Source organism: Schistocerca americana, chromosome X (assembly GCF_021461395.2).
Source record: "Schistocerca americana isolate TAMUIC-IGC-003095 chromosome X, iqSchAmer2.1, whole genome shotgun sequence".
NCBI lineage: Eukaryota > Metazoa > Arthropoda > Insecta > Orthoptera > Acrididae > Schistocerca > Schistocerca americana.
Genome location: NC_060130.1, coordinates 234413205 through 234440843, shown reverse-complemented (window position 1 = coordinate 234440843; position 27639 = coordinate 234413205). Strand labels below are relative to the sequence as shown.

The 27639-nt window shown below is 41.4% G+C and overlaps 1 protein-coding gene across 2 annotated transcripts in view; it reads left to right on the top strand.

Moving 5' to 3' along the window:
* LOC124555739 (neurogenic locus protein delta) overlaps positions 1-27639 on the top strand; it is a 1375052-nt gene that overhangs the window by 272607 nt on the left and 1074806 nt on the right. The gene's annotated exons all lie outside the window — the stretch shown is intronic.

The window sequence follows — 27639 nt, the reverse complement described above, 5'->3', positions numbered from 1 at the left end:
TATATATATATATATATATGAAGTAGAAAAAACTAATAATTAAAAATAATGTTGCATGGCGCGAGATTCTATATATATATATATATATATATATATATATGAAATACAAAAAACTAATAATTAAAAATAGTGTTGCAAGGCGCGAGATTCGATCCGGTGACCTTCGGATTGCGAACCCAAGCGCTTACCGCTGCGCCACGACGCTGTAGAAAACTATTAATCGTAGAGAGTATTTCACGGCAACGGTTTATTTTAAGTGTCGATTTTCTCGACAACGGCTGAGAAGTGCATCTTGGTGCTTTGCCACATTACACCTCTGGCCATGAGCTTTTATTATGCGCAGTATGAATCGAATCTGAATTTCACAATTGGCAGCCTCCCCTTGTAAGACGTTGAGCCTGATTGGGGCACTGTTATGTAAGTCAGTGCTGCGCCCACTACCGTTTCTCACATACAAATTATGTGCTTGTCATATGACAGGTGATTCTAAAATATTTCTGTTTATTGATTGTAGCTTGGTAGTGAAGGATGGTGTGTGCAACATCGGCAGTTTATCAAATAGTGCAATTCAACACATAAGTTCATGGCTTGTTGAAAATATATCGATGTTATCTAATTCAGGGCGAGAATCAGTTTTTACCGTTTCTGACACACAATTCAATTGTAATTGACCTTTAGACTACACGGATTCCGCGTAAAATCAGTGAGTCTGAACAGTCGAAATTCCTAGGTGTTCAGATAGATGGTAATCTGTCATGGAAAGCCCATATTCAGGATCTTGTTAAAAAACAATGTCGTTACATTTACCTTCAGAACAGCCGCTGCAGTAAGTGACAGTCCAACACTAAAATTAGTCTAATTTGCTTATTTTAATTGGCTTACAACAACTCCGGAGTAAGTCTTCCAATTCAGAATGAATATTTTCAACTGAAAAACGGGTGTAAGTTGGTGAAACTATTTTCTACCTCTGCTCAGAATTCATGGAATTCTGTCACTCGCCTCTCAATATATATTTCTTTAACGTCATTTGTTGTTAATAATAAGAGCTTATTTCCGAGAATTAGCAGCATTCAGTCGGTTAATATTACGCATAAATTCAATCTGCATGTGAATCGTATCTCTCTGACTATTGTGCAGAAAGTCGTGCAGTTTTCTGCTGCATCCATTTCTAATAAGTTGCCACAAGAATTAAAAAATTGGAGTAACAATTCACACACTTTCGGTTCACGCTAAAAGACATTCATCGTGGCTCAGTTCTGTCGAAGAGTTACTGGAAAAATTGTACAATTTCCCTTATAAAATTGTTGAAATGCTAGTATATACTCAGCAGTTTGCCGTCTGCCCGGGATTCATGTAAATTTTGTTTTACATATTCTGATGTTAATTTCGTGTACTGACACGTTACATGATCATGAGGGCCTGGTTCTCAATTTTGTTTTCTAGTAACCAGATGTCTAAAATAAAAAATAATAAAATAATGCTCGTAAAGGAAGGGGTAAAGGTAGCCTTCCCTGGAACGTGACAACTAAATCTATGGTTTAACTTCTTCCTACTTTATTCGAGTCAGAAACGACATACGCAGATATAAAATCGAAGGTATTATAAGAACAGAGCTAAAAAACAGATTATGAGGACAATTAAACATAATAGGTGTCAGTAGAAAAAATTTCAAAGATGTTCCGTATTTTCTTTCTGGCTGAGCGCACCAGCTCAAGGAATCCCGCAAATGCTGATCTACTTCGCTTCTTCTAGGGTCTCACCTTTATGACTTCGAGCACGAATCAAAATCTAGCAATCCAGTGTCTCCAACTACTCCGACGAATGGTGATATTGCTTGCGATCAGAGTAGTCTAAAATACTCTTCCCTGATTGTAATTTATTTAAAAGAGTGATTCAAAATTTCATCTATACTTACGATATACCTTGGGAAGCTTATAATAATAGAATAAGTAAGACTGTCTCTTGTCACACTCCAGGTGGAACTATGACAACCAGTTAGGCACTACTTCGTAACACTAATTTGTAATTCCATGCAACTAATTTAATGTCCTGTCAACCAAATGTGGAAGTACTGACTCATGTGAACCGGTACAATGGAATTTTCCAGCCTTACATTAGGGTTACAATGTTATTTTATGTAACGTCTGAGTAGTGCCAACCCAGCTTCCTTCTGAAGGTAAAAAAATTTGTGGTTTGTCATCGCTGTCTTCTGCTTCAAACACTTGCAGTGCGTTACATGTTTTTTGGAGCTTATAATTAGTTCTAGATCCTTTTGAAATGAAGAAGCAATGGAAGATTTGAGTTCATCATCTCATCTACATCGATATCCTTAGGCATAGAGTAGAAGCTCAGTTGAACAAGAAACGAAAAGAAAATCGGCCTAGCCCTTGTTTAAGAAACCAACCAGGGATTCGCGACTGTTGACGTACGAGCAGCATGCGAATTATGAATTTTCTTTTATTTTCTTTCACTCTTCACTTCGGTACATTATGGATTCTAAATGACCACAGGAAAACAAACATAGGTCTTCTGCTTGTAAAATAGGCCATTTTGAAAATTAAATGACCTAAAAAACGCAAACTAAAAACGTCACTTATAAATATAGGATGACGATTATTGAACTATATGAAAAAACGTAAATTAGTTACAAACTATGGAGTGCAAACACTTTATTCAACGTGTAAACGTCACTATAGATATTCGGAATTTGGTTATGACATGTTCGATATGCCTGCAATCATTGGCTATGACATGGCGCAGACGAATAGCGAAATTCTGCGTGACCCGCTGAAGTGTCAGAACATCGATGCTGTCGATGACCACCTGAATGGGTGTTTTCAGCTCAGCAATGGTTTTGGGGCTATTCATGTACACCTAGTACTTAATATAGCCCCACAAAAAGGAGTCCATGTGTTATGTGTTCAGGTCCGGAGAAAATGACACCCAATCGAGACACATGCCAGTGACTTCAGGGTACCCCAGAGCCAGAATGCGGTCCACAAAGTGCTGCTCGAGGACATCAAACACTCTCCCGCTTCGATGGGTTCGACCTCCGTCTTGTATGAGCCACATCTTGTCAAAATAAGGGTCACTTTGGATAACGGGCATGAAATCATCTTCCAGAGCCTTCACGTACCGCTCGATAGTCACGGTGTCATCAAGAAATTATTCCGTGACCGGACATTGCACAGCCCTAAAATGCGCCAATTTTGCTTATTGACGAACCCATCCAAATGAAAGTGAGCTTCGCCGCTAAACCAAACCCTATTCACACCGAAGTCCTGTTCCTTAGTTCTGTGGCAAAAAGTGTTAGCAATCACAACCGCTGTTGCACGGCCTGGGGCTTAATAGCTGATGGGTTGAAATTTGTATGGGAAGAGTTGCAGATCTTCAACAACAATTTGTCGCAGTATCTCGCGGTTGATTCCCACCTGCTGTGCAGGTCGTCTGGTCGATTTACTGGGGCTGATTTAAGACACAGCGCGTATTTTCTCGATGTTTTCAGGTGTTTTCACCCTTTTAGACGACCGACATTGCTAACACTGTCATCACGAACATTACCCATGCTCTCAAACTTGCGAATAAAATTGTTGGTAGTTAGCACACTTGGACCGGTTGTCTTAAGCTTGAACTCGTTTACAAACTTCCGCCAGCCGGAGTGGCCGTGCGGTTCTAGGCGCTACAGTCTCGAACCGAGCGACCACAACGGTCGCAGGTTCGAATCCTGCCTCGGGCATGGATGTGTGTGATGTCCTTAGGTTAGTTAGGTTCAATTAGTTCTAAGTTCAAGGCGACTGATAACCTCAGAAGTTAAGTCGCATAGTGCTCAGAGCCATTTGCAAACTTCCTTTGAGCCGCAGTTGAGCTGTTATTGCTCGCGTAGTAGGCCTTCACAAGCGCTATAAGCTCAGGCACGTGACATCGTCAAGTGCAAATGGCCGACAAAAACAAGGCGCTTGCGCATGCGCATACTAATTCCCATCATGCCCCGGGGCCAACTGTGCAGTTTGAACTTCCTGACGCAAAACCGTTCCGAAGTTATGAAGATTTTATTTCATTTAGTTCAGTAATTGTCAACCTGAACACGATTTTAGAATAGTTCCTAAAATATCTGTTTTTGTTTCCAGAGACTCACTGAAATCTTTATCGGAGGCTGTTAGTCAGCAGTGATACGACATCTCAAGAAGAACATTTGACATCGTTTTCATAAATTTTATTCGTAGGTTGTTTTGAAAGCGGACAAGGCAAAACTTTCAATCATATGTCTTGAATCGCATTGTAAAACAATTAGAGTGAATCTTGGGCAGGCTCACGAATGAGATTTACTCGAAATACAAATTAGTTTTCAATAGGTAACTTTTACTTAGCGCACCTGCACCACAGATGTAACGCGTGTTAAGCTCCAGTTGTTAGCTCACTCTTAATAAAATTTAGACTCAGACACTTCCCATTGCGAAAACTGTAGTACTAAATACAGTTCCTCTTGTTTTATTTTGATGAGTTCTGTTGTGTCCTTGTCCCATTTCTAGACGTTGTATACTGAGCAGAAATAAACAATGGTATAGTTCAGGAAACACTTAAGAAAGTTGGTTCTGAGCTACTAGTTACTGCTCAAAAAATTAAAAGTCGTATCGTTCATCAGATAACCTTTCACAAAGCGCTAGCTAACTGAGCGGTTTGACGCGTCGGAGGAAAATTGTACGATGACTTTTAACGCTCTGCTGCGTTCAGATAAATCTTGTGGCTCATCACTTCTTCCTTTCTTGCTCATAAGTAAATACCTCGAACTACTATAGCTACTTGAAGTTTCTTCTGCCTAGGATCATATTACATAATTGAATGAATCACTTGCTTACGCATAGGTTTTTAGCTTGAAGAAAAGAAATAAGCAGAAGCCAAATATTTCATCTGTTTTATCCTTGTATCGTGCATTGCCTACTATATACTATTGTGTTGAACTCCCAACGTGTCAACCTCCTCGTCAGATAGTGTCTATGAATTTCTGCTCTGTCCCTTGGCCATGAGTATAATCGGTTAAAGATTCCAATGTCCATTAACTGGTCTGAAGAACCAATGACCACCACATAATCAAAAACATTTCGTACATAGAATATCAGGGAAACAGTCATTGGGTGTCTATTTAAAGAGCTATCGAAGCTCTAAAGACCTTAATGTCGACGAGGCAGTTTCAGACTAACCTTCTTCCTTTCGAATTCGAGATCCTTACAGACAAGGCACCAGTTTAATGGGAAAAGGATGCGGGCAGTAATTTAGTCTTTTGTTAACAAAAATGCATAACGTCATGAAAGGATGAGAATCGACGTTTTCTGGTCGCTAGAAGAAATATGTGAAGCAGACTGCAGATTTTCACAATCTGAAAGGACTGGAATTATATGAGCGTCAGTAGAAAGAAAAATTACGTTGGCGAGAATTGGAAAAATCGAACCTTTGAGATGGACCACAGTTCCAGTTTCGTTTCCATCCTGAGGGTTAATAGAGGAAAAGTGCAAATGCAGTGTAAAATACTATTTCTTTTGAAAGAATATATTAGAGAGTTCATTATCTGTTATTCTGTCAGTCACTGGGCTATTATAAACAGTATTAAGTTTCTCGGCCACACATAAATAAAGTAATCGAAGGCAAATTATGCATCCATTTTCAGAGTGAAGAGTCACAAAAAGAATTCATGTTTGTGCGCGGTTATAGGGGTAAGGAGAAAAGAAGTTTTACAAAAGGGACTAAAATGGCCTGTAAACGACAGCCATAGCTCAGTGCGACTGGCAGCGACGAGGGAACTGGCTACTGTCTGAACGTTTACCGATAGTTGGCAAATTTTCAAGTCGTCGTGAATCACACAAGCAAGTGGCGCAGCGCCAAGTGGATGTGTTTGGTTTCGTAACATCTTTTCTGCGTACGTATGCAGGCGTGGGCCCGTGCGCTCGGGTGTTACGCCTCTGCTTTGCAGTTGTCAAGAAAATCTGTTACGTTGAGTTTTCGCGAACACCGTATACGTGTTATTTTAATTCCACAGGAGAGATTTCCCTACTAACATTTTCCTATGTGTGGTTCTTACTTAATAAGCATATGCACCTAACAAATACTAAGACGAACATTAAGTTTTGATATAGAACGTTTCACTTTCGTCCTTCCATCCAGTTAACGATTTTTCACCCCAATTTCTGTGTCACGTACGGTTTTTTTCTATGAGAAAACCTTTTTTAAGAAGTTATTTTTCTTCGATATGTGTGACATTTATTTCGTCAGCCTGAAACGGCAGACTTACATTCATTCACATTTTTATGTGTACACAGAAAAAATTTGTCACTTCGACGGACAAAATAAAATGGTTTAAATGCTTATTGTAACTCGCATTGTAACTTGCATTGAAACTGTGTGTAACGTGTGCTAAACTTGTCAGCATCTTACTACTCGCATTCTTCCCTTTTGCTTTCTTCATGGAAACTTTACTGACCCAGCCTCTAGTCAGGAACAATGCGTATGTGTACCTTTGTTTACTTTTTCCTTGCTGCAGTTCGTCCCTACCTCCTTTCGTACCTATATGTGTGTGCAGCTGTGTAAATGGGAGGACACAAAAGTTCTGAAGCTCGCTCGTTACTGATTAGCGAGTATCATCGTGTCGTTAGGCTTACTTCAACTGGTAACAGTAGGACCGCAGGCATAGATTAGTGGCAGGAAGTAAATACTCCGCGCTGGTGGAAGATCCAGGTACTGGCGAAAGGTAACTCTCCCTTCCCCCACCAGCCATATGGGCGAAGACACGCTAGAGGCAAAGCTTTTTGCTCACTGTCCGCCTGGAGTTGATAACTAATCGATGTGTTTGACTTGCTCTACTGTTAGGTCACGAACGAAGTGTTGCGTAAAATTATCTAGACATGATATTTCAGTTAGTTGAGATCGTTTGTTCTTAGCAACAATGCATAGTCTTCGCGAAAAGTATTATTTTGCAGTCTTGGTGTAAATTGATTTTATTGTAGGTACCTCGTGTAACACACTTTGTTCTGAGAAGTAACAATTACGCCTGAAGTCAGTGTTAAAATCAGTATCAAATGAATTATGTTATTTATGGAGAAACTTTATGTTCCTTATATCCATGAACTGCATTTTTATATTTAGCTGGTGCTTCCATTGTGTGGCAGCAAGCAGCCATCGTATATTTGGAGAAACAGCCACCGTAAAGAGAGGCAGTGACAGCTGAGGTGGCAACTGGCCAACACTAGGGTGCCGTGGCTCACATCCACCGGCAAGCTCACCTATGAGATGTCAAAAGCACATGTATTCCACATGCAAATGCATGGGTCCACCACACAATATGGCGGGTGCACCTGAACGGGACAACCCACACCAGAAGACGAGACGGATGTCTGCTGCTGCAAGTGGCTACCGCGAAGCCCAAATGCCAGGTGTCAAAGGTGCCCATATCCAGCACATCCGTAGGTGCTGCTGCCATGCTCACTGATATCACACTATGATGATCTACTGCAGGGACCTGAATAGTGACTTGGACAACTGCAGGAGTGAAAGGAGTCACTCATCACATGTGAGGTTTGAGGAGGTTGGATTCTCATACTGAGGGGGCCTATCCTGTGAAGTGTTGTCCCCTCGAGCCTAGGCATCCAGTGTGCCACTGTGTCCACATTCATTCTCTCAATACAGTAAGAGTTTAGTTATAATGTTGCGTGAATAGTCATAATTCTTCGATTCAGTAGTTTTTAAGAAATGGAAAGTTTCTCTGGATTGAATGAACAGTGAGTGGTGTGATGTGAGGCTCATGATAAATTACCATGTTTACTTTCCGTATACTGGTTTAGTTAATGTCAGGGGTCAGTTACTCAAGATGCCTTGATAATGTCTTTGTACTATGTTTCCTCCTTGAATTTCATGCATATGAATAATTTCTACAATTTCTAATTGTCACATTTTAATCTTTTCGTTCCACTGCGATGGCCGGCCGCCAGTGGCCGTGCTGTTCTAGGCGCTTCACTTTGGAACCGCGTGACCGCTACGGTCGCAGGTTCGAATCCTGCCTCGGGCATTGATGTGTGTGATGTCCTTACGTTAGTTAGGTTTAAGTAGTTCTAAGGTCTAGGGGACTGATGACCTCAGATGTTAAGTCCAATAGTGTTCAGAGCCATTTGAACCATTTGAACCACTGCGATGGTGTAATGGTTCAGTGACTGTGGACCATATTCCTTGTTTTTGTTGATCAAGCTAGACTGTAAACCACTCGTCAAACAGTGAGCAAATGTATAGATTTCCCTACACACTCTTACATGCGATAGACATTGTCTTCCATACCCCTTACCTTGTACACACTATCACTGAGAGTCGTTTAATGAACACATTTATGAGTACGTAGTTTCTACCCACGCCAGCTTTCTCAGACTGATTGTAAACCATTGTTTTTTTTAATTTTGCTGTATGTGTAATTAAGATAGCGAATGAACGATGCCCATTTCTTAAAACTGGACGTGGAAAGTCATAATTAGTAAATTTCTATATGTTTATATACAGGCATCTCTTGATTCGTACAATGCGTTATCTTTAGCTTTCTTGCCCCTTTTTCTCATTGGTGAAAGTATGACCAGATTTGCTGACATACTGTCATGTTTGATGTTTCAGTTGAGTACGTACAGTTTGATGTGTCCTGTACGATCCTGTCATTATCAGTGGTAGGTATTCATGCTCATAAAAGTTGATTCGTAATAGGGACCGTGGATCCCATACTCAGTTTTACATAGAATAGGATGATAAGAAAAATTCGAGGTTGCTATACTTTTAGCAGGACCACCTCTACATCTTTTCTTTCCCTGGAGCAGAGCTTGATGAAAGGGAAAAGTATTTCCCACTTTCATTAAAACCGTGCAACATGTGCCGCAACTTGTTTCCAGCAACTTATTACTCTCATTTTTTTCATTTTTTTTTCTTCAAGGCAACTTCACCTCTGTTAGGGAAGAACCGTGTGTGTACATTTATTTATTTTTCCCTTGATGTCGTTCGTCCCTACCTTCTTTCCTACCTATGTTCCGGACTGAGTGACACAAATGTTTTGAAAACTGTAAACCACAGTAGTAACGTATGTCAAAGCATGTATGGCTTGTGATAAATCTGCGCTAATTTTTCTGGCGGTAGCAGAATAAATAAATAAATAACATTATCACAGAAAGCACAGTGTTATGCATTTTATAAAATTCTTATTATGAGGTCTGTCTCTTGTTCTATACCCCGATAAATCGGATTGCATCTGATTAAGTTATAAACCAGCTGTCGTACTGCCTTTGCCAGTTGGAAGAGATGAAATAGTGAGAGGGTGATGAAGTGCGAACAACATTGTAATGGACAACATTGTAATCATTCACAGCCGTAATGAGTAAACGCTTCCTGTGCTTCTTTACCATTTCATTGTCCTAACCATTTCAATGAAATCCCGAGAGAGATCATGAGCTCCACAGGAATTGATAAGTAGAAGCAGCTCACCTCTCACCTAGTAACTGTTTTTTGCACTGCCCAAGAACCTATCTCCCAGTTGAGACTGTATGCCTTAGGTGTCAGGTGCTAAAGTCGCTATCCGTTGCGCTACATAAATTCATGTATTATCATTTTATTTGCCTGCTGGCGCACGTAATGCATTAAAATGTTATCGATGGGCATACAAACCACCGAAGGGCGCGAGCGTGAGCCGCTACTAGCTAAGACGACAGGGCATAGCTAGTAGGGGAAACTGGGGCACATTGGTGATAAAGGCACGATTACCACTAGCTACCTTGCTATTGCCAGTTCGTACAATTTCGTGAAACTGTCGTTATAATACGCTACCAACAAAGCTGGTTGGTGGCAACAATACTGTCGTCTTTCCACAAACGCGTCATTGCATTTAAATTGTCGAGCTAGGACAGGTAAGCAGTTTTACGTTTCCTTGTTAGTGAATGTAAATTTTGCTTCATCAAGATAATTTTTGTGTTCTCCAGGACAACACTATTTATAAACAAATGAGTACAACGATTAAAGTACTTAGAGCAAGGATTGTTTGGACACAGCATACGACGATAAATGCTTAAAACGTCTCCGTAAACGATGTGCCACAATAGAACACTTAAATAAGGGCACGTCTTTTTGTAAGTAAGTACCCTTATTAATTTTAATTGCTCCAACATAGTCGAAGCTTGGTCATATCTACTGCAATCAATACGTATTCAAATTGTGTCATGCATTGATTTTAAACCAGTATCGATGCGATGATTGACTTTTTTTCTTCTAAAACTCAAAACCTGTATTCCAGAATTCAACTAAAACGGTTGTAATATAAATTGGAAATTATTATGTGTGGTACGTTGCATGTATCAGAACTGGGTGTACCGCCCAATATAGTCATGTTTTTACTCATTGTCGTCCTGCCGTTTCGTTTTTAGACTGGTTCGAAATTATAAGAAGGAAAACTGAGGAAACAATTTTTCTGACGCAGCTGTGAGATTAGTAGTGAAACGGCAGAAAAGAGCTGTTAGGGAAGCGAGCAAAGCGATTAAAACTGCTAGAAAATTTCAGAGAGACACTGCAACAAATTAAAAAAATTGAGACTGACACCTTATCACATGTGGAATGTAGATGAAACTAGAATCACAACAGTGTAAATTTCTGACAGAATAATTACTCGAAGGATCACTTATTAGTATGACTTTAGTTCTAACTGCAATTGGGAATAGCGTGCCTCAGTTTTTCATATTCCCTAGTCTAACTTATAGCCCCATTTTGTCAGGATGGCCATTTTGGGAGCAAATGCAGTGCCCATCCCTCGTGTGGATGACAGAAGCTAGCTTCTTGAAATACATACAACTTTTGTATCACATTCTCGGTATTCCAAAGTCCATCCTTTTATTACTGCTAATTGACTTGGATGGCACTTTTTCAAGCGAATGTAGTGTCCGTCCCTAACGTGAATGAGAGAAGCTAGATTCTTGAAATACATACATTTTGTATCGCATTCTCGATGTTCCAAAGACCATTCCTTCTTACTTCTATTGACTACCATCGTTTACATCTATAGGTTAAAGTCTTAGGTTTTCGCAGGGAAAATGGTGTCACACTTTCGTCTTTTCCACATAACTGTTGCCCTTAGCGCTTACACCTCGGTTAAGAAATTTGTAAACTCAGCGTGCAGTGCATGGGTGACAGCAAACAAACGACCAATAACAAAATACGACCTTCCAGGCATTGCGAAACTGAACTACCAAACATAATCACGCTCAGAAACGTATTGGTTGGATTCAAAGTGTCAAGAATTTCCCCCTTAAACAGGAACATGTTTACCAATACTGATTTCCTGTCTTCTTACATAACAGACCTTATTATAATGCTGTTGGTTGTTGTTTAATTGCTGAAGTTGGACCTCCAACTGCTCAAGAGCCCAATGGTGGGCCTATGATGTTAGTATCAACACCTGTAATGCTGAACATCACATCACCTGACAAATTGTGCTTCCCAAAGCTGAAGAAGTCAGGTCATTTGAGAAACCGTAACGAAGAAAAAAAGACGGCAGACAAATGGAAAAGAGCTTCAGCAATACTGGCAGACACTCCAGTGAAAGACGCTCTACAACGCGAAAATGCCTCCACAGACAGAAAGGAAAACATTTCAAAGAGAAATATGGATATTCTGCATAAAAAACTATTTTCTAGAAAAGCTGGTCAAGCTAAATCACATGATAAAACTCCTGAAATGAAGCGCAGAAAGAACGCTGGCTTTCCTAATAAGATTCTTCTGGATGAAGCGGGTGATTGTCAGAATGCCCTGTGTCTTAGGTGTCAAACATTTTCTCACAGAATTCCAGGTGATGAATAGATCCAACGCACAAGTTGTAAGAGGTGGGCTCATGCATCACGCGTGAGAAACCATGTGAAAGGGCTTTTCTACGAATGTTTTAACTGTGAAGATTCTATCGAAGAATTCACACGAAGAGTAATAAAAATTTTGGACATACTTTTCTGTCAAAATTATCATAACGATGATAACATAGTCAATAATTGTAGTTTTTTCATAACGATGCAGGAATTTGTTCTAAATTAAACTGTGAGTATTCCATGATTATTTCCAATTAATTAACGAATGACATAGCTAAATTTAATAATAAAAACGTATGGCGTAATTTATCCTAACTGCTGGGCCAACTTGCCCCGTGAGGGGTTGGCTCAGTTGGTATTACCGTATTAAACATTTTTTTATGAATGGACAAAGAGCGAGAAGCCTTAATTACTAAGTTTCATAGATGCTGAAACCATGTAGCAATGTTTCCGCATAAAAAAATTAATTGCAAAATTTGAAATAAAAGCTAAAGAGTTTTTAAAAACTGGCTCAATTTGCCCTAGTCTTCCCACTTACATTTAACAAGTATCCCTGAGATTAATTTCTGGCTCATTAAGAGAGTTCACGCACAAGGGGAACCTTTCAAGATGACGAAACATTGTATAAAAAATCAGCTACAATGGATATAACGACAAATTTCTACTAATGAAGCTTACGTTTACAGTCATTCTGTTGACTAGCAATTAGGTTTGAGCGTAGAAGCAAGGAACAAAAGCAGAACAAATCAGATGTCTTCGATAGGTATTAAAACAGACACGCCAGCCTGCAATTAGATTTGTGAATTTGTGTGCTGCCAGTAAGGTATCAGCCGTGTTTACGCGTCTGGTATTTGCAATTTCTCTCTAAGATCAATGTGTGTGTTGCTTACAAACTCTGAAATATTATCGCTGGTGTGGTGTGGTGTCACCGCCTCTCATTGTGTCTAGGCTGCCTTGCCTAGACACAACAGCTGGATACAACTAGAAACAGGAGAGATACGTGTCAGGCGAGTTATATGAAATTATTTTCTCACAGACGTGGCACGTCGTCGTAAATTTAAGTAAACAGATAGTTAAATGCAACAAATATTGTTTTTTGGTTGTAATGCGTTCCCTATGTACCGTGCAAAACAATGATATTCCATAAGGATTCAAGATACAAGATAAAAGTTATCTACAAGTAACGGCTAAAAAAAGGGCAGATATTTTCTCTGTAGGTAGCTACTTCAAGAAATACAGCAAGAAGCCTATGTCTTGCATTGAATTATTTGTACCGACATGTGGACCGATCTTTCATCCACCTTCAGTTGGCGTAGTACACTTTTATCCTCATCAGAGCAACATTTTTGTCGACTGTATTTAGATCGCTGCAGCTGGTTTGTGTAAAATAACAATTCCTTTGGCTACAACGTCTCCGAGTTGGTTAATTATATTTAGTAGCTGAGAACCTGGTGTTGTCCGGGCATGTATTTATTGCAATCTTCTATTAGTCCATGTCCTCCATTTCTCTCTCTCTGTCCAACACCTTACCCCTCGCTATTCACCTCCTCCATCTCCTCCCTCTGTCCATCTGTTCCTCCGACTCTCTGTCCATCTGTTCCTTCCCTGTAGTCCATCTGCTCCTCCCCCCCCTATTCGTCCATCTCGTCTACTCCCCTCTTTCTTCCCGCCCGTTCCACCTCCCTTTCTCTGTCCATCTCCATCTCCTTCACCTCTTCCTCCTGCTCTCTCTGTCCATCACCTCCCCCTTCCTTCCTCTGTCCTTCTTTCTCTCTCCTCTGTCTGTCCTTCTCCTACTCCCCCCTGCCTGTGTCAATATTCTGCTCACCTTCTCTCTGACTGTCCATCTCATCCTCATCTCCACGCTACCACTCCTACACAAAAATGAGGTTGCTGTTATTTGTCGCCACAGTATTTCTTCCCAGCAAATAAGTTGTGAGTGTACCTAGTCTGGTTTAAATCAATGCAGGGGCTTAAGAGGAGCATTTTATTCTTGGCTTTGCCAGCGGACGTACATGTCACATCCTGTATCTCTCACGAATTTCGCCCTGCAGTTTCGTTTTCATGCTGCTCGTTGTTTGTGACGTCATATCTCCTGATATATGTGTCGTACAATGATATAATATTGCAGGTGTATTCTACGAAATATTTGGATACTTTCTACGAAATTTGTTGCGAATATAATTAGTGGTAAAGAAGTAATAAATTTAAATGTCATACATGATGCGGCATCTTTTCATGCATATCATTGTTTATGGTGTTATATCTCCTGAACTATGTGTCGTATACTGATATAACTTTCCAGGTACATTAAGGATTGTATTTGAATACTGTCTGCAAAATGAGTCACCAATACAGTTAGTAGTAAGTTAAAACGTCGTGCCTAATGAGGCAGTAAGCGAAAAAATACTTTCCTTTCATCATTTTGTGGCGGTTGTCAGCGAAAAAATTCATAAAGGTTTCAAATTATGCGTTAAGTTTGTTGCAAGACACTAAGTGCTCCCATTCTCAAATACTGGATGAATAAAATCTGGGTAGAAACCTACATAAAAAAATGGCTGGTTGCTGTAATTTAATCCACAGGCAAAGAACTCAACGACCTCATGGTAATGTCAATGTTGATATTTATCCAGCAATATATCGAGGATGACATTGTTTTTAAAATGGAAATATGTATTTGTGCATACAGTTTAGTAATTTAACCATTGTTTGAAGTTACACTGAGAAAATGACCAGACACAGCTCAACACTTCCCCTCTCCTAAACTTCATATAATCATCTTTGTTGTTCTTTACTTCCCACACTCTCTCTTCCCATATATTCCCATTTTCCTGTATTCATTAAGTTGTTTTGTTTTGTTGAAGTTGTCTTTGTATTTCACATAGACTGTAGTTTCAATAGTTAAGGCTTTCTTTTAACTGGTACTTGTACTACTGTCCATGTTTAACAACCCTTATAGTTGTCTCATCAAATACTGTTCATATTTTACTTTGCTCATTTATTTAATGAAAATTGGTAAACAGCCACTGCTTTGACTATAATGTTAATGTTAAAATGCAGTACCACCACACCATTAAACTGTAGGTTCCCTCAAACACCTCCATTTTCCTGCATTTATTTATTTCTGTTTAGCTTATTGATATTGCTTAAGGTCCTTACGTATTCTGTATTTACATTGATAACTGTCTCTTCTTTTAATTGGTTGAGTATCACTCTCCATGTTTCATACCTCCTGGTGCAGCCTTGTCTAGTTCTAATTTTTTTTATTTTATTAGTTTTGTTTGTTAATAGAAACTGTTATGTAGGCATGCTATTCCTATTTTGTGCTAAAGGTTTTCCTGTCTCCTCCACTGTTATTTATGTACTGCTCAGTTTTTACTTTCTGTATGTTTCTACTTCAGTCTAGATGTGTTAGTTCTCTTCCAATGTTGTCTGCTAACATTTAACTTCTTTGGTGATAATACTCAGTATATGTCTGAAGATGGCCTTGTAAGCCGAAAACCGGTTAACAATAAAAGTAATATTGTAGAACAAAAGGAAACTGGTGCTTTTCATTTATTAAAAGAAGTAGTCATTGTGCTAAATATGTAGGCGATGACTGTCGCCATAGAACAGATCTGCCCACTGTATTATGTAAACACCAGATGTCGGCGGAGAACGTGTTCCGTGCTGGCAGTCTTGTCATTTACATTCTCCAGTAATTTTTAATTTAATTTCATAATTTAACACATTTCTTAGCAACGACTAAAGCAACTTCTGAAATTTGCTTACTGAGACAGATTATCTCCATTCGTACCTTCGATGAAAGCAATTTTAGGAGGAAAATCAGTGAAGATATCACAGCATCACGCACGTCGTGAGTTAAAAAACGTTCAGGAAGCCTGAAGCAGAGGCTCACAATAGTCACTGACTGACCGCGTTTACAGCGTGCTCATTACCGCCGACTACTTCGATCGGCACAGCGCGGCAGCGCTAGTGATCGATGACAGAGCAGCGTATGCGAGATGCAGAGCCGCGACCGCAATGCAACTGAAAGCGAAGCTGGCGAGGCCATACGGGCGGGCAGGTTGGGGTGTGACAAGGCTGTGAGAACGGTATTAATGAGGAAGCGCTCGTTGGGACCCCGAGCCTCAAGTGCCACTGCCGCGGTCCGCGTACTGTCAAAGTTCCCGCCCGCCCGACTCTTCCTGAGTAGAGCCCTCCTGCAACTGGCCGCTTCCCGCGGCTGCGCTCTCGTTTGCAGTATCCAGGCTGCCGGCTTCGCGGCATACTTCAATTGAGGAATTCCTCTACACACGAGCTCGTCTATTGGTGAAATGTGGACCATTCACTACATCCCAATCTCTGAGACGGCAATTGCGAGCAGAATAATAAGTATAAGAAAAACCCGATGTTCCCTTGACACCTAATTATTTCAGTACAATGGTAAATCGAAGTCAGAACAGATTACTGGGTGGATAATTTGAATCGTCATGCAAGATGTAGGAAAAGAGGAAAATGATGTCCGCAGCTCGTGGTCGTGTGGTAGCGTTCTCACTTCCAGCGCCCGGGTTCCCGGGTTCGATTCCCGGCGGGGTCAGGGGTTTTCTCTGCCTCGTGAAGACTGGGTGTTGTGTGATGTAGTTAGGTTTAAGTAGTTCTAAGCTCTAGGGGATTGATGACCATAGATGTTAAGTCCCATAGTGCTCAGAGCCATTTGAACCATTTTTTTGGGGAAATGATGAGGACTATGACTCTGTTGATGCTAACAATGCTAGCTCTTTATTCGCACGAAGTAATGGCCGCTATCGACAGGGGATCTCAAGTTCATTCCGTATTTCTAGATTTCAGGAAAGCTTTTGACACCGTTCCTCACAAGCGATTTCTAATCAAGCTGCGGGCCTATGGGGTATTGTCTCAGTTGTGCGACTGGATTCGTGATTTCCTGTCGGGAAGGTCGCAGTTCGTAGTAATAGATGGAAAATCATCGAGTAAAACTGAAGTGATATCAGGTATTCCCCAGGGAAGCGTCCTGGGACCTCTGCTGTTCCTGATCTATATAAATGACCTGGGTGACAATCTGAGCAGATCTATTAGGTTGTTCGCAGCTGATGCTGTAATTTACCGTCTAGTAAGGTTATCCGAAGACCAGTATCAGTTGCAAAGCGATTTAGAAAAGATTGCTGTATGGTGTGGCAGGTGGCAGTTGACGCTAAATAACGAAAAGTGTGAGGTGATCCACATGAGTTCCAAAAGAAATCCGTTGGATTTCGATTACTCGATAAATAGTACAATTCTCAAGGCTGTCAATTCAACTAAGTACCTGGGTGTAAAAATTACGAACAACTTCAGTTGGAAAGACCACATAGATAATATTGTGGGGAAGGCGAGCCAAAGGTTGCGTTTCATTGACAGGACACTTAGAAGAAGCTTACACTACGCTCGTTCGTCCTCTGTTAGAGTATTGCTGCGCGGTATGGGATCCTTACCAGGTGGGATTGACGGAGGACATCGAAAGGGTGTAAAAAAGGGCAGCTCGTTTCGTAATATCACGTAATAGGAGATAGAGTGTGGCAGATATGATACGCGAGTTGGGATGGAAGTCATTAAAGCAAAGACATTTTTCTTCGCGGCGAGATCTATTTACGAAATTTCAGTCACCAACTCTCTCTTCCGAATGCGAAAATATTTTTGTTGAGCCCAACCTACATAGGTAGGAATGATCATCAAAATAAAATAAGAGAAATCAGAGCTCGAACAGAAAGGTTAAGGTGTTCGTTTTTCCCGCGCGCTGATCGGGAGTGGAATGGTAGGGAGATAGTATGATTGTGGTTCGATGAACCCTCTGCCAAGCACTTAAATGTGAATTGCGGAGTAATCATGTAGATGTAGATGTAGATGTAAAGTGGCGGTTCTCCGTACTGGAGAACCAGCTGCGAAAAAACTTTTTTTTTTGTGGACTCGTATGAAGTTTTTACTTTAAACGCAAAGAGTAGCAAGTTATGACATTTCTACATGTTATGAAGCAGCAGTTTTTCACCTTTATACCTTGCACATCTTTTAAAATTCTTTTCTTTCTCCGGATGGTTTTTTTGTTCATCGGACGCTGTCAGCCATCCCCACACTCAGACTTCTTTCTAAGATTTTTCCGGCTCTGTTACGAAATTAAGTTAGTCATGTGACAAGATACAAGTGAAGGGAATCGTATAAAGAGGGAGTAATAACGCAGAAACACTGCTGTGGCAACATTCTAGTTTTAGCTGTTTGCGAGATTCCCTGTGGTACTGAACCTCCATAAAACGTTACACTACAGGCAACTTTTATGTAAAGCATACAGGGAGACATAATCATCTATAAATTTGTTTGGAGTAAGTTGTTCGCTGTACATGTTAAAAAGGCCGTAGGAAATATTGTAGGAGACGTACAGTACAACTTGTCATTCCTTTCCACTCGTGACAGCGAAAATTAAGTTAACCTTTTCCTGTATCAAGCAGTAATCGACGCAGAGAACTCCTCCTTACTGTTCTGTGCAGTTTCCTCGCTCTTGTGGTTCCCTGAACCAATTCTTGTACCGCCACTGGAGTCTTTAGAAGATGCATACAGTCTACCTATGTGGCTATAAGTGGAATGCGTATACTTAACTCTGCCGGAAGGAAATCTCTGCATGTCTTAAATTTGAGTTAATTATCAATCACTATAAAGAAGTAAAAAATCCCACTGTTAAACACATAATTAAAACTTAGAAATTACGTTAATTCTAGAGCATGACTTGCAATAGAGATGAGATCTGGATTGTACTGTAATACCGACTGGCTGGCTTGACGTACAACAGAAATCTTGACTACACTTGGTACAACTTTACAGCTATTCAGATATTGTTAAGAGGTTAACAACTGTTATTTGTTTTCTGATATAAATATTTTGAAATATTTCAAAAATACAACCCTGCAACTTCGCAACAAAATTGCGCGGAATTTTCGATGTAAGTACTATAACCACTTAACCTCACATATTTGTTTACTCTGTATTTTATCGTTTGGAGGTTAGTTATGTTCACATAGGGCGCTCCTAACACTGTTTTCTACCGTAGGGCACCAACACACCAAGAATATTTCGCTACAGTGGAAAAATAAAAATCGAAAACCGACTACTATGTAAAGTGGATCTTGTAAATCTTGTGAACAGCCTTCTAAAGATGAACTTGTCAGTTCGAAACCGGTTACAGCGCTATTCACTTAAATAAATAGCAGTATTAATAGTTGCTGGTTGCTGTCTTCTTCTTTGTAAGAATCAACCTACACTAATTGATATAAATATCTTACTACATTCCGGCGCTTTAGTAGCAAACACTGTAATAGTCTCAAGGTAGCTTTTAATAATTCACGCTTCATAAAGAGAATGTCTTGCTTTCGCGCCTATATGTCGGTGGGTCCTCGACATGCAGAAACCTTCGAGCAGAATTTACTCCTTAGGTTTACTCATAGGCATCACACCACAGACGAACTTCGGTGCCATATGGCGCGTCCGTTATCGCTACATGTGTTCCGATAGTGGGAACTGCTCCTTACTCGTCACTATAGCATTCTACTTTGAAGCTTAAGAAACCTAAATATACTGTTACGTAGAGCGTCACAATAAATTGTTAAAATTAGCAAATAAAATGTGGTCCAAAATAAGAAGCAAATCACAAACTGTTAAGTCAAACAGCTACATAACGAATGGCCGCATTTAACCCTTTATTTCTTGGGAATCGATACATTTACAACATTTGATGATGTTTTAATATCCATTTGTGCAAAGTTTCTCAGTTTACATAAATATTTATAATGAACGTGCATTATTCTTTCTAGAATGAAGTGGCGTAAACTACAGGTGATGCAAAAAAAATAAAATCTTTGTTATCTTTCTCATTTCATAAAATTGTTACGGAGACAGAACCGCATAAACTATCGATAATTAAACGATACAAAACTTCACGAATCATGTTAAAGCTATATTTAATAGAATAAAGGGAAGTGAAGCGATCTTTAAAAAGCGAACTCTATTATACTACTCATTCTCTTGGATCTACTCACGCTGTATAAAAATTTCCTTTCATGGTAACAATCGTGGTGAACCTAGTCTAATGAGTAAACCATAAAACAAATCATTTTGATATGTCGACAGTTCGTACTTTGCAAAATAACCTGTAAGAACTCATATATCCTTGTAAAAAAGATCTACGGATGAATAAAGCTACTACTACTACTACTAGTACTACTACTACGTATACTTTTCTGTAGTGCACACAGAGAGAAATAATCATCTGTAAATTTGTTTTGAGTAAGTTGTCCGTTGGCTAATATGTTAGTTACATTATAGTTTTGAACAACAGAAAAGTGCAAACATTTTTCACTGCTGTGATTCTTGAGTTTCTCCCGGCGTATTTGATAATCAAAATATCCACGAGTGTACTGCCGGTCTACAGTGTCCAACGGGCACAATATCTCGGCGATCATACATGTCGCCATCATCAGCTGCGGTACATCTCCTCCCCGTAAAGGTGTATGATGTGATTCTTGAGTTTCTCCCGGCGTATTTGATAATCAAAGTATCCACGGGTGTACTGCCGGTCTACAGTGTCCAACGGGCACAATATTTCGACGAACATACATGTCGCCATCATCAACTGCGGTACATCTCCTCCCCATAAAGGTGTATGATGTGATTCTTGAGTTTCTCCCGGCGTATTTGATAATCAAAACATCCACAGGTGTACTGCCGGTCTACAGTGTCGAACGGGCACAATATTTCGACGATCATACATGTCGCCATCATCAGCTGCGGTACATCTCGTCCCCGTAAAGGTGTATGATGTGATTCTTGAGATTCTCCCGGCATATTTGATAATCAAACTACCCACGGGTGTACTGCCGGTCTACAGTGTCCAACGGGCACAATATTTCGACGAACATACATGTCGCCATCATCAGCTACCGGTACATCTCCTCCCCATAAAGGTGTATGATGTGATTCTTGAGTTTCTCCCGGCGTATTTGATAATCAAAACATCCACAGGTGTACTGCCGGTCTACAGTGTCCAACGGGCACAATATTTCGACGATCATACATGTCGCCATCATCAGCTGCGGTACATCTCGTCCCCATAAAGGTGTATGATGTGATTCTTGAGATTCTCCCGGCATATTTGATAATCAAACTACCCACGGGTGTACTGCCGGTCTACAGTGTCCAACGGGCACAATATTTCGACGAACATACATGTCGCCATCATCAGCTGCGGTACATCTCCTCCCCATAAAGGTGTATGATGTGATTCTTGAGTTTCTCCCGGCGTATTTGATAATCAAAACATCCACAGGTGTACTGCCGGTCTACAGTGTCCAACGGGCACAATATTTCGACGATCATACATGTCGCCATCATCAGCTGCGGTACATCTCGTCCCCATAAAGGTGTATGATGTGATTCTTGAGATTCTCCCGGCATATTTGATAATCAAACTACCCACGGGTGTACTGCCGGTCTACAGTGTCCAACGGGCACAATATTTCGACGAACATACATGTCGCCATCATCAGCTACCGGTACATCTCCTCCCCATAAAGGTGTATGATGTGATTCTTGAGTTTCTCCCGGCGTATTTGATAATCAAAACATCCACAGGTGTACTGCCGGTCTACAGTGTCCAACGGGCACAATATTTCGACGATCATACATGTCGCCATCATCAGCTGCGGTACATCTCGTCCCCATAAAGGTGTATGATGTGATTCTTGAGATTCTCCCGGCATATTTGATAATCAAACTACCCACGGGTGTACTGCCGGTCTACAGTGTCCAACGGGCACAATATTTCGACGAACATACATGTCGCCATCATCAGCTACCGGTACATCTCCTCCCCATAAAGGTGTATGATGTGATTCTTGAGTTTCTCCCGGCGTATTTGATAATCAAAACATCCACAGGTGTACTGCCGGTCTACAGTGTCCAACGGGCACAATATTTCGACGATCATACATGTCGCCATCATCAGCTGCGGTACATCTCGTCCCCATAAAGGTGTATGATGTGATTCTTGAGATTCTCCCGGCATATTTGATAATCAAACTACCCACGGGTGTACTGCCGGTCTACAGTGTCCAACGGGCACAATATTTCGACGAACATACATGTCGCCATCATCAGCTACCGGTACATCTCCTCCCCATAAAGGTGTATGATGTGATTCTTGAGTTTCTCCCGGCGTATTTGATAATCAAAACATCCACAGGTGTACTGCCGGTCTACAGTGTCCAACGGGCACAATATTTCGACGATCATACATGTCGCCATCATCAGCTGCGGTACATCTCGTCCCCATAAAGGTGTATGATGTGATTCTTGAGATTCTCCCGGCATATTTGATAATCAAACTACCCACGGGTGTACTGCCGGTCTACAGTGTCCAACGGGCACAATATTTCGACGAACATACATGTCGCCATCATCAGCTGCGGTACATCTCCTCCCCATAAAGGTGTATGATGTGATTCTTGAGTTTCTCCCGGCGTATTTGATAATCAAAACATCCACAGGTGTACTGCCGGTCTACAGTGTCCAACGGGCACAATATTTCGACGATCATACATGTCGCCATCATCAGCTGCGGTACATCTCGTCCCCATAAAGGTGTATGATGTGATTCTTGAGATTCTCCCGGCATATTTGATAATCAAACTACCCACGGGTGTACTGCCGGTCTACAGTGTCCAACGGGCACAATATTTCGACGAACATACATGTCGCCATCATCAGCTGCGGTACATCTCCTCCCCATAAAGGTGTATGATGTGATTCTTGAGTTTCTCCCGGCGTATTTGATAATCAAAACATCCACAGGTGTACTGCCGGTCTACAGTGTCGAACGGGCACAATATTTCGACGATCATACATGTCGCCATCATCAGCTGCGGTACATCTCGTCCCCGTAAAGGTGTATGATGTGATTCTTGAGATTCTCCCGGCATATTTGATAATCAAACTACCCACGGGTGTACTGCCGGTCTACAGTGTCCAACGGGCACAATATTTCGACGAACATACATGTCGCCATCATCAGCTACCGGTACATCTCCTCCCCATAAAGGTGTATGATGTGATTCTTGAGTTTCTCCCGGCGTATTTGATAATCAAAACATCCACAGGTGTACTGCCGGTCTACAGTGTCCAACGGGCACAATATTTCGACGATCATACATGTCGCCATCATCAGCTGCGGTACATCTCGTCCCCATAAAGGTGTATGATGTGATTCTTGAGATTCTCCCGGCATATTTGATAATCAAACTACCCACGGGTGTACTGCCGGTCTACAGTGTCCAACGGGCACAATATTTCGACGAACATACATGTCGCCATCATCAGCTGCGGTACATCTCCTCCCCATAAAGGTGTATGATGTGATTCTTGAGTTTCTCCCGGCGTATTTGATAATCAAAACATCCACAGGTGTACTGCCGGTCTACAGTGTCCAACGGGCACAATATTTCGACGAACATACATGTCGCCATCATCAGCTACCGGTACATCTCCTCCCCATAAAGGTGTATGATGTGATTCTTGAGTTTCTCCCGGCGTATTTGATAATCAAAACATCCACAGGTGTACTGCCGGTCTACAGTGTCCAACGGGCACAATATTTCGACGATCATACATGTCGCCATCATCAGCTGCGGTACATCTCGTCCCCATAAAGGTGTATGATGTGATTCTTGAGATTCTCCCGGCATATTTGATAATCAAACTACCCACGGGTGTACTGCCGGTCTACAGTGTCCAACGGGCACAATATTTCGACGAACATACATGTCGCCATCATCAGCTGCGGTACATCTCCTCCCCATAAAGGTGTATGATGTGATTCTTGAGTTTCTCCCGGCGTATTTGATAATCAAAACATCCACAGGTGTACTGCCGGTCTACAGTGTCGAACGGGCACAATATTTCGACGATCATACATGTCGCCATCATCAGCTGCGGTACATCTCGTCCCCATAAAGGTGTATGATGTGATTCTTGAGTTTCTCCCGGCGTATTTGATAATCAAAACATCCACAGGTGTACTGCCGGTCTACAGTGTCGAACGGGCACAATATTTCGACGATCATACATGTCGCCATCATCAGCTGCGGTACATCTCGTCCCCATAAAGGTGTATGATGTGATTCTTGAGATTCTCCCGGCATATTTGATAACCAAACTACCCACGGGTGTACTGCCGGTCTACAGTGTCCAACGGGCACAATATTTCGACGAACATACATGTCGCCATCATCAGCTGCGGTACATCTCCTCCCCATAAAGGTGTATGATGTGATTCTTGAGTTTCTCCCGGCGTATTTGATAATCAAAACATCCACAGGTGTACTGCCGGTCTACAGTGTCGAACGGGCACAATATTTCGACGATCATACATGTCGCCATCATCAGCTGCGGTACATCTCGTCCCCATAAAGGTGTATGATGTGATTCTTGAGATTCTCCCGGCATATTTGATAACCAAACTACCCACGGGTGTACTGCCGGTCTACAGTGTCCAACGGGCACAATATTTCGACGAACATACATGTCGCCATCATCAGCTGCGGTACATCTCCTCCCCATAAAGGTGTATGATGTGATTCTTGAGTTTCTCCCGGCGTATTTGATAATCAAAACATCCACAGGTGTACTGCCGGTCTACAGTGTCGAACGGGCACAATATTTCGACGATCATACATGTCGCCATCATCAGCTGCGGTACATCTCGTCCCCATAAAGGTGTATGATGTGATTCTTGAGATTCTCCCGGCATATTTGATAATCAAAACATCCACAGGTGTACTGCCGGTCTACAGTGTCGAACGGGCACAATATTTCGACGATCATACATGTCGCCATCATCAGCTGCGGTACATCTCGTCCCCATAAAGGTGTATGATGTGATTCTTGAGTTTCTCCCGGCGTATTTGATAATCAAAACATCCACAGGTGTACTGCCGGTCTACAGTGTCGAACGGGCACAATATTTCGACGATCATACATGTCGCCATCATCAGCTGCGGTACATCTCGTCCCCATAAAGGTGTATGATGTGATTCTTGAGATTCTCCCGGCATATTTGATAACCAAACTACCCACGGGTGTACTGCCGGTCTACAGTGTCCAACGGGCACAATATTTCGACGAACATACATGTCGCCATCATCAGCTGCGGTACATCTCCTCCCCATAAAGGTGTATGATGTGATTCTTGAGTTTCTCCCGGCGTATTTGATAATCAAAACATCCACAGGTGTACTGCCGGTCTACAGTGTCGAACGGGCACAATATTTCGACGATCATACATGTCGCCATCATCAGCTGCGGTACATCTCGTCCCCATAAAGGTGTATGATGTGATTCTTGAGATTCTCCCGGCATATTTGATAACCAAACTACCCACGGGTGTACTGCCGGTCTACAGTGTCCAACGGGCACAATATTTCGACGAACATACATGTCGCCATCATCAGCTGCGGTACATCTCCTCCCCATAAAGGTGTATGATGTGATTCTTGAGTTTCTCCCGGCGTATTTGATAATCAAAACATCCACAGGTGTACTGCCGGTCTACAGTGTCGAACGGGCACAATATTTCGACGATCATACATGTCGCCATCATCAGCTGCGGTACATCTCGTCCCCGTAAAGGTGTATGATGTGATTCTTGAGATTCTCCCGGCATATTTGATAATCAAACTACCCACGGGTGTACTGCCGGTCTACAGTGTCCAACGGGCACAATATTTCGACGATCATACATGTCGCCATCATCAGCTGCGGTACATCTCGTCCCCATAAAGGTGTATGATGTGATTCTTGAGATTCTCCCGGCATATTTGATAATCAAACTACCCACGGGTGTACTGCCGGTCTACAGTGTCCAACGGGCACAATATTTCGACGAACATACATGTCGCCATCATCAGCTGCGGTACATCTCCTCCCCATAAAGGTGTATGATGTGATTCTTGAGTTTCTCCCGGCGTATTTGATAATCAAAACATCCACAGGTGTACTGCCGGTCTACAGTGTCGAACGGGCACAATATTTCGACGATCATACATGTCGCCATCATCAGCTGCGGTACATCTCGTCCCCGTAAAGGTGTATGATGTGATTCTTGAGATTCTCCCGGCATATTTGATAATCAAACTACCCACGGGTGTACTGCCAGTCTACAGTGTCCAACGGGCACAATATTTCGGCGATCATACATGTCGCCATCATCAGCTGCGGTACATCTCCTCCCCGTAAAGGTTTATGATGTGATTCTTGAGTTTCTCCCGGCGTATTTGATAATCAAAATATCCACGGGTGTACTGCCGGTCTACAGTGTCCAACGGGCACAATATTTCGGCGATCATACATGTCGCCATCATCAGCTGCGGTACATCTCCTCCCCGTAAAGGCGTATGATGTGATTCTTGAGTTTCTCCCTGAGTATTTGATAATCAAAATATCCACGGGTGTATTGCCAGTCTACAGTGTCCAACGGACACAATATTTCAGCGATCATACATGTCGCCATCATACACCTTTACGGGGAGGAGATGTACCGCAGCTGATGATGGCGACATGTATGATCGCCGAAATATTGCGCTCGTTGGACACTGTAGACCGACAGTACACCCGTGGATATTTTGATTATCAAATACGCAGGGAGAAACTCAAGAATCACATCATACACCTTTACGGGGAGGAGATGTACCGCAGCTGATGATGGCGACATGTATGATCGCTGAAATATTGTGCCCGTTGGACACTGTAGACCGGCAGTACACCTGTGGATATTTTGATTATCAAATACGCCGGGAGAAACTCAAGAATCACATCATACACCTTTACAGGGAGGAGATGTACCGCAGCTGATGATGGCGACATGTATGATCGCCGAAATATTGTGCCCGTTGGACACTGTAGACCGGCAGTACACCCGTGGATATTTTGATTATTTTTCAATGCTCTTTAAATTTGATAATAGCGCATATAAAACTGTAAGTCTCTGGTACAGTCAGTATCAGAAAGGAACTGTATTGCAATGTCACATGGAAGGGAACACTAATATTCACAGGAACGTGAAATATTTAAATTAATTCCTTGTATGTTCTAAATTTTGAAATTTTTTTCGTTCTGAATTCATAGTAGCCTCCCACAGATATGTAGTTCCACAGCTTTCTTTTAGTAGATTCTTTTATTGTCAGCTGGAGCCCTGAGGATGAAGGTGTGCTTCGAAATTTGCATTTTCTGACAAAATAAGCTACTACAAGACAGGAGATGAATTATTTAACGTAATTTAACAAACATATTTGCATCAGTGTAATGATACCTACCAATAAATGATAATAAATTCACAAAACGCAAAGGGTAATACACCTTGTAGTTGTTACCTTACTTTACTACTTAGAAAAACTTTGTCATAAATGACAAATGACATCTTTCCTACGTAGCTAGAGAACGAAAATTATATAGTCAATAACTCAATGCGTAAATCTGAAACATTTTTTTGGTTGCTAAGACACATGAAAGGTGCGGAACAACGTCGTAGAATGAAAATATCTGTAAACTATGTTATGGAAATGCGTTTCTTTATTTTAATGAAACCACTATGACGTTTTAGTGAACATCCGTAACTGTTCTCTCATACAGAGATCATCAGTTTAGCTGCCGTGGAACTCCAATAAATTTCCATTCCACTTAATTGCCAAAGAGTAGCAATTTTTCCTGTTTTGTTTTGATATGT